General features: G+C 47.1%; 1 protein-coding gene across 3 annotated transcripts in view; it reads right to left on the reverse strand.

Moving 5' to 3' along the window:
- Positions 1–5,637, reverse strand: part of LOC144168794 (uncharacterized) — an 86,051-nt gene extending 80,414 nt beyond the window's left edge. Inside the window, exons 1-2 of one of the 3 annotated variants that reach the window (XR_013322236.1) lie at positions 5,330–5,637; positions 368–528 (exon numbers count right to left, since the gene is read on the reverse strand). The gene's annotated coding sequence lies outside the window, so the exon portion shown is untranslated. The remainder of the gene's footprint in view (positions 1–367; positions 529–5,329) is intronic. The other 2 variants (XM_077697761.1, XR_013322237.1) reach the window with 2 other exon arrangements.
- Positions 5,638–7,761: the final 2,124 nt, after the last annotated feature.

Here is a 7,761-nt window from a genome sequence, read left to right on the forward strand (position 1 = left end):
AGGAAGAAACTTGCACCCTAACAGAGGTATCAAATTTGCCCTACAAGTACTATGTGTCAATGCGACCTCTCTGTAGATAGCCCGAAACGCTTGCAACACTTTTTACCCAAGTTGTACCAACAGTGGTGAATAGTGAAATACGAAGGCACTCAGGAGAGGCAAATAATGTGCCCCTGGTTATCTTGGGAGTGGTAGTCGAAAGGTTAAGAATGCTGCGGCGGCTTCTTACCACCAATTCAACAAACAGCCCTGATGCAAGATTCCCAGCACAATTTTCACCCACATTTCAGCTTCTGATTTCCCGCATGTGTAACTTTGTGGCAAGAGTACCGATCTGGCACGGGTAATGACCGGCAGATGGAGCTACCTGCGTGGCTTCACGGTTACCACCAGCGCCGTATCACCATCACTGGTCGCACGATAAGCGACTGCTGCCACACCGTGCGCGTGCCTCCACTGGAACAGTGTTGTCACCAGGGCGCTCTCGTCATGGCCACCACGCTGATGCTGGTTTCACTGAAACGGGAACTGAGACAAAACGAGGCCGTCAATTGCACACGTTGCAGTCGGCCAATAAATGTGCCATGCTATGATTATAGTGCAAGCAGGCCCCAACATCATTGAAAGAAAAACAAAAGTTTCCCTACATATGCTCTTTGAGGGCTTGTGGAGACAAAACACAATTTCGGTTCACTAAAACAAAAAACTACTTTGTCCTGATAACCATAATATCCACTTTAAACTAACTTTAAAAAAAAAATCACCGAGACATTAGAAAAAACATACTTGAAGGCACGGCACTTCCCAAACCACTATCTGTTGATTTCTCTATGACTTCACAAAATGTTGTTTGCTATTGGCGGTTGCCAACCTAGGCCACTGCCAAGAAACACAACTAGCCAATGTAGAGGGGCCCCTCCAGTTCCGCTTGATCGGATCCCCTAAACGCTAGTGTGCAGCTAAAACACGGATAATTACATTTTTAGAGTTGGCCCACACTGCATGAGTTGTTCAATAGTCCTTGCCGCGATTTTTCGGTTAAGAAAAGCCTTTGTTCGCTCGACAGGTGCTGAGCGAGTTACCAAACACTAGTTCTTCCAAACTGAACAAAGGGGTATTTTGTCTTCTGGCCCCTTTAACTGCTTTAAAAGCATGTCAACTAAGTCAACACAGTGCACAATACAACAGAGCAAAAAATTCATGTTCCCACGAAGATGCGTTCTTAAAGGACCCCGGCAACGCTGCTTTTGCAGGTACTTTTCGGGCCCTACGTCTGTCCTTTGCATCGTTCAGATACAGACGCGAAAAGAATTATCAGGATCGGTGCGCAAATAACAAAGTAATTCAAGTTTGAGATTTAAATATAAGAGCAAATTGAACACTGCTCTCTCCCAAAAAACCGGGGGCTGCTGCTTGCTTCCCCCTTTCCTGATGATGTTACATTGCGGGAACAGTCAGGGCAGCGAACACTGCCATGTTAAGAAAGTTTTAAGCCCACGGTTGTCTGACATGGGAAGCTCCTTTCCACGTTTCTTGACGGTGTCATTTGGCGGCACAGCACCGACAAGTAAAAGAAGTTGTAGACGCGCACCAAAGTCACCTGCCCGTCACTGCGTTGCTAGGCTTACTTTTCTGAACTATACCATACTCTTCAAGCTATTTTTGGTTAACAGGGCGACTGCTCATAACAAGACCTAGCTTGAAATTATGCTTCAAGTGATTCAAAGTGTGAAGTGTGTGCGCTATCTTGGTTGCGAGCATTGAAATGAACTCTATTTGTGGGTTCGCAGAAAGGTGAAAAACCGTCGCATATACTAATTAAAAAAAAAAACTCGTCAGGTGCTTCACAGGGTCGAACCATTAACCTTGAAAACAAGAGCGAGGTGCATTGACCATTCAGCCATACCAGAAGTGGAACACGATTAAAAAATTTGGCATACAATGCATGGGCATAACCGAATATCTTTACGAGAAATTTGCTCATTTCTTGTCATTTTTCCGAAATTCTGTCAGTGATAATGTTTGTTTATCCAAAACCAATCTTGCAGATTAGCCCCGCCACGCGAACACTACAAAAAATTTAGCCAGAACTCCCTCGTTTAACTCAAAGTGATCTCACAGTTGCGATCTCCCCGACGCAAGCCAAGTTCGTCATGAAAGGAATGCACCGCTAGAACTACTGTTGTCTTTGGTAACACTTTTCCGCCTAGAATAGCTGAATTGAGTTTGTCTCATGGCAGCCAATTGCTGCTAGAGAAAAGAAGCGTGATTGTTTTTTCAGCTAACGGAACAGCGCTCCCCAGCGCAAAAGCCCATCCCCAAATGTCAACATGACCAAGGCAGACTGAAAACCACGCAGCTGCCATTCCCTGTGCGATTCTCACTGAGTACACATCTTCTGGCACCAACAGTGATATCCAACGAAGGCAGGCATCGTTACATGAAACCAGGGCCGTAGCCAGAAATGTTTTTTTTGGAGGGGGTTATGGGAAGGGAGGAGTTTTGCCGAATGGAACACCATGGCTCGCTTACACACTACTGCCTGTAAAAAGTTTCAGGGGGGGTTCAAACCCCCCCAAACCTCTCTGTCTGAAATGCAAACAGGACGATTTGGCATGCATTTTAGCGAAGCTGCAGACACCCGGTGATACCGAGAGTGGTTCATCCACGCCTTGAACGGGCACACAAGCGCTCAAAGCAGGCAGTCGTGTCTGCCCTCTGTTACTGTCTGCAGTCAGGTTTGATGCTTCCTTTAAGGCAAAAGTACAACGCAGAGCATTATTTAGGCTCGTTTGTTGGATACAATGACACATAGTGCAAAATATTGCAACCTCAGCCAACCACAGCGTGCGTGAGGTCCCCAGTTGCATCCATCATAGCCGGAGGCTTTGGGTGTGACCTAGGCAGTGCTGCAGTTGCTTTTGTTTCTAAGTTTAAAACGTGCACAAATTTGTTATTTCCGCATTGATGCTGATATTTATTTTCGTGCCTGTATCTAAACGACACGAACAACAGAGTCCAGGGCTCGTAAAAGCTTCAGAGATACAATCCAAGGATATTCAAGGACTTTCAAGGCCCCATAAAGGCATTTTCAAGAGTTCCGGGCAACATTATTCCCCTCTTTTTACTTTTACTATTGTTCTGCTCACACACTGAACGCTTCCCTTTGTAGGTTTAAAAAAAGGCCCTATGGTGTAACTCCCACCTTCCGACCTTTAGAAATAAGCAAGATTAGCGCACTGACAATAACGTTGAAGCAACTGTACATGGGTCATGCCATGTTGAACCTTTTGAAGCGACGAACTTAAATTAATACCCTCCCACCACCCTCCGGCCCTAAATTCATGTATTGATCAAGTGGGAGGATGAGTGAGTCAGCTCATTTTGCGGACCATCACACAAGCTGTCAAACTAAAATGTTTCAATAAAGACATGTAGGAGCCAAATACAGTGCGTTCTCGCATTCAAGGTCTTTCTATTATCTGTGTTGTTTCATCCTGGAGTGTGAGAACCACTTGTTTTTGATACGTGGTGGAGCATAACAACAGAAAGATAAGCAAAGTGAGCGACAGAACGAGACAACGAGGAAAGCAGCATCAAACACACGAATGGGGCCACTGCGAGTTTCTCCTAAGTTCAATACGTGGATTTCATTCTGCACGACCCGTGGTATAACTGCCTGCCTGCACTGCCAAGCTGGCTTTGAATTGTAAAAAAAATGCTCTTGGTGCATGCAGGGCCGGGCAGAACTGATAATTTGTGAAAGTGATTGATTGATTGTAGGGTTTAACGCGCCGACGCAACGCAGGCGATGAGGCGCGCCGTAGTGGAGGGCTCCGGATTAATTTTGACCACCTGGGGATCTTTAACGTGCGCCGAAATCTCGTGCACACGGGCGTTTTTGCTTTTCGCCTCCATCAGAAAAGCGGCCGCCGCGGCCGGGAATCGAACCCGCGACCTCGTGCTCAGCAGCGCAACGCCTTAGCCACTGAGCCACCGCGGCGGGTAATTTGTGAAAGTGAAAAGCAGGTCACATAATTTGACCACTTCTTTGTTGCCAAAAGAATTCAAGGGTTTTCTAGGAGAAGTAAAAATTCCAGGCTTTCAAGGCCCTTGAAAACCGAATTTTCAATGTCAAGGGTTTTCAAGGACCTGTGCGAACCCTGACAGACGTAAGGCCGTAAGTACCAGTAAAAAAAGTGTTGCAGGAGCCCTTTAAGCACCACTGCTGCCCGTCTTGCTACAACTGGCAGGAGCAAACACGGTGGCATGCATGCGTGCAAACAAATGCTGCAAACAAGTGCTCGTGCCTATGCAATCGTAGTGCCGGCATCTACAAAACTGTCAAACCTCATTTGCCAAGCAGCAGCAAAAGAGCGCAGGCCAGGGTCTGGTTTCCCCAACATTAACAGCTTTAGAAGTGCTTTTCTCCAGCGCACTCATTAATCCGCGCAATACATCACAGGGATATAACCAACGTATCAGCCCAGCCTAAAAACGCCAGATTAACCCAAGAGTTCTTTAAACGCGGTAATGCGACTGTTCAGTTAGGCACAGAACCCGCAGATGCAACGACGCCGCAATTCGGATTACATAGCACTATCACGACACATTCAGATACGAACATCGCGCGTGGCTCTCTGTATACGCTCTGCATTCCGGCGCCGAGCAGCGTAGCCACACGAGGGGCAAGTTAGGACAGTTCGTGTGTACAATCCCCGCGAACAAAGGTGCACAGAAAAAGCCACACGCTCCGTTGTTCGTATCTGAATACATCGTGCTAGTACATCACAAGGGTCCGGCAAGAGACAGGCTGCAACTTTTTCGAAAAAGTCGGAAGCACGCCTGCACTTGCAGTTAGGAAGTAACGCCAGTCTATTTATAAAGTTTTTACATACGCGGTCCGAGTTTCGCACACTCACACACGCATCCCCACGCACCGTTCACTAGCAACCAGAGAATGGCCACTCAAAACCGAGGGGTCGAGCCAGCTCTCGATGACAACTCGAGCGCGAGTTATCTCGCAAGAAGCAGTGTGTAGTGTCACGCGCCTTTGCACGTTCCGCAAAGGCCGGCGCGGTTCATTTGGGGCAACCACGAATTCCGCACCGCAACAAACACTGACGGAAAACGCTGCGCTGCGGACCCTTTAGACACAACATATAGCTAGCAAGTTAAACTTTCTGCCCAGCTACGTTTTCAACTGAAAACCCTATCAGCACGTTCTGCTGTTCTCTGTCTTGAGCATCGCCCGTTTCGCGCTGTTGCCCTTTTTGTTTGTGCGGATAAAAGCGTCGTGCTAATTTCCTCCGCACGCGCGTATACGCACCTTTCGTGACCCAAGAAAAGCGGTGTCACAAGCAGCGTGACCTTGCCGTCGTTGTTTTAGGCGCTGGTACTGCCGGCGATATGGATAAACAGCCAACTCCCGAAAATAGCATTGCTCCTCCCCAAAAACTTTGAGACTCTCGCACAAACGTGCTGCTGCACGCACCATGATGGCCCCATGCAAGTTTTCGGCTGTTCCTAGGATTGCTCCCACCCACTCGCCGAGTGTGCTTCCACCAAAGTCAAATAACTAAAGCGTATAAACAATAAAACATCAAAATCCTTTTTGTTTTGTTTTTGTAGTTTTGTGTATTTGTTTCGATGCTGGCTAAATTTGTTGTGACAACCTGTTGATTTATTACCGCACTGGAACCATGGCGCTGCAATCGACTGCTGTCGTCTGCTTGCGCGGAAGAGCGCGGCCGCACGCACCTGCACGTATTCCAAAACTTGTGCTCTTTCGAAACTTCTTTTCATGTGTTCTTCTTCCGTTCACCTATTCCTTCTTGTCCGCTTGTTTATTACCGAGTAACCAGCCCGTACGAACTTAGTTAGACGTCGACATATCCCAGCCTCTCTACTTTTGCCATTGAAGAGAAACACCTTAATTCGTCAGGCCTGTCTGTAGAAGTGTAGCTTGGTCCCCAGTTGGTGCGTTATGACGCTTTGGAAAAACCAGCGAAAACAAACACAAAGACACGAAGCAAAGAAAGGACAGCACACTCGCTGGACTAGTAACAGAACGTATATTTGAAGAATGATACTTACGATCAACCATTGCAACCACCACGCATGCGCGAAGCTTTTAGCCCACAAAAAACACACGCTATACTGCGCTAGACTCAGCGCACCACCCTGATCAACATATCCTTGTAGGAATGCGATCTCTCTATCACTCAAGGGAACAGGAAATGGAAGTTAAAACATAACATAAATTCCTGATGCTGTCTGATATAAAACGTGCTTCAAGTGTCTCTCTCTCCATTTTGCTTCTACCTTTGTCCAGAATAGTTACATTTTCAAAACGTTGTGTGCACTTGTACTTGCGACGGTAAAAGGCAAGGCGACGCGCACTGCTCGCGTAGCGCGGTCATACACATCATCGGCCCGTTCGCATCTTGCGTCAACGGGGTTCTGTTGATAACACGCGCGTCACGCAGTTTGCGTAAGCTTATTCAGATATTTTGTTTCACAAGCATTTTTTTTCGCATTTTATATGCGCGAGCGTACAGCCTTCGAGCGGGAAACGTACATGACTTGCACTCCATGACTCACGGAAATTTTCTGAATATTGTGCGAAACTTTGTGAGCATGCATGCGGCATTACTTCAACGTTTTTTTTTTTTTTTTGTTCTTGTCGCATCCTAGATATCTTCGGTTTCGCCTTTTGAACTTTGCATGTAGGCACTCAGCGACCGCTTTTAGTACTGATCCTGGAAAACCTGCAGCAGTCCACCTTGATCTGAATCTGAGCGCTGAGGCTTTCTTGAATAACGTAGCCGCAGCTTGTCTGAAGCGAATTCTTGAAACATAGTGCGGCTAGTGTGGCCGCGGAAAGCAGGCATGCCTGAGGAAGAAGCCGCACGTACCGAGTCGCGCCGTGCATGGTAATCGAGAACGATAGCGTCGGCAGCGATGCGACCCAGCACGTGTAGCCGCAAGACGATATAGATGCTTAATTACGACGATGTACAGTTCCAAGCGACGATTGAACACGTAAATAACAAATTTTCGAACTTGATTGATTGATTGATTGATCGATTGATTGATTGATTGATTGATTGATTGATTGATTGATTGATTGATTGATTGATTGATTGATTGATTGATTGATTGATTGATTGATTGGTTGATTGATTGTAGGGTTTAACGCACCGACGCAACGCAGGCGATGAAGCGCGCCGTAGTGGAGGGCTCCAGATTAATTTTGACCACCTGGGGATCTTTAACGTGCGCCGAAATCTCGTACACACGGGCGTTTTTGCTTTTCGCCTCCATCAGAAAAGCGGCCGCCGCGACCTCGTGCTCAGCAGCGCAACGCCTTAGCCACTGAGCCACCGCGGCGGGTAAATTTTCGAACTTGCACAAATTCGTGGTAATATGCCCTTTGGTGCTCACGTATAAACAAATACCGCAGCTTCGCTGCGGTTCAAGCCCTCAGGGACTTAGTGCAAGCTTCCCCGTTTCTTTTGTTGTTGTTGTTGTTGTTGTTTTACACATACATTGCCCTGTCGTTGCGCCCGTAGCGGCGACGCAGGGAGCAACGCGACAAGTCCGACGAACCAGTCCAACATTGTGGCCCCTCAAGCGTACGTGAGCGAGGAAGAAGAGCTAACGGTTTGCAGATATTTGATTGATTTATTAATTGGTTGGTTGGTTGGTTGGTTGGTTGGTTGGTTGGTTGGTTGGTTGGTTGGTTGGTTGGTTGGTTGG

This window comes from Haemaphysalis longicornis, unplaced genomic scaffold (assembly GCF_048455015.1).
Source record: "Haemaphysalis longicornis isolate Haplotype H1 unplaced genomic scaffold, Haemaphysalis longicornis Haplotype H1 scaffold_2, whole genome shotgun sequence".
Taxonomy (NCBI): Eukaryota; Metazoa; Arthropoda; class Arachnida; order Ixodida; family Ixodidae; genus Haemaphysalis; species Haemaphysalis longicornis.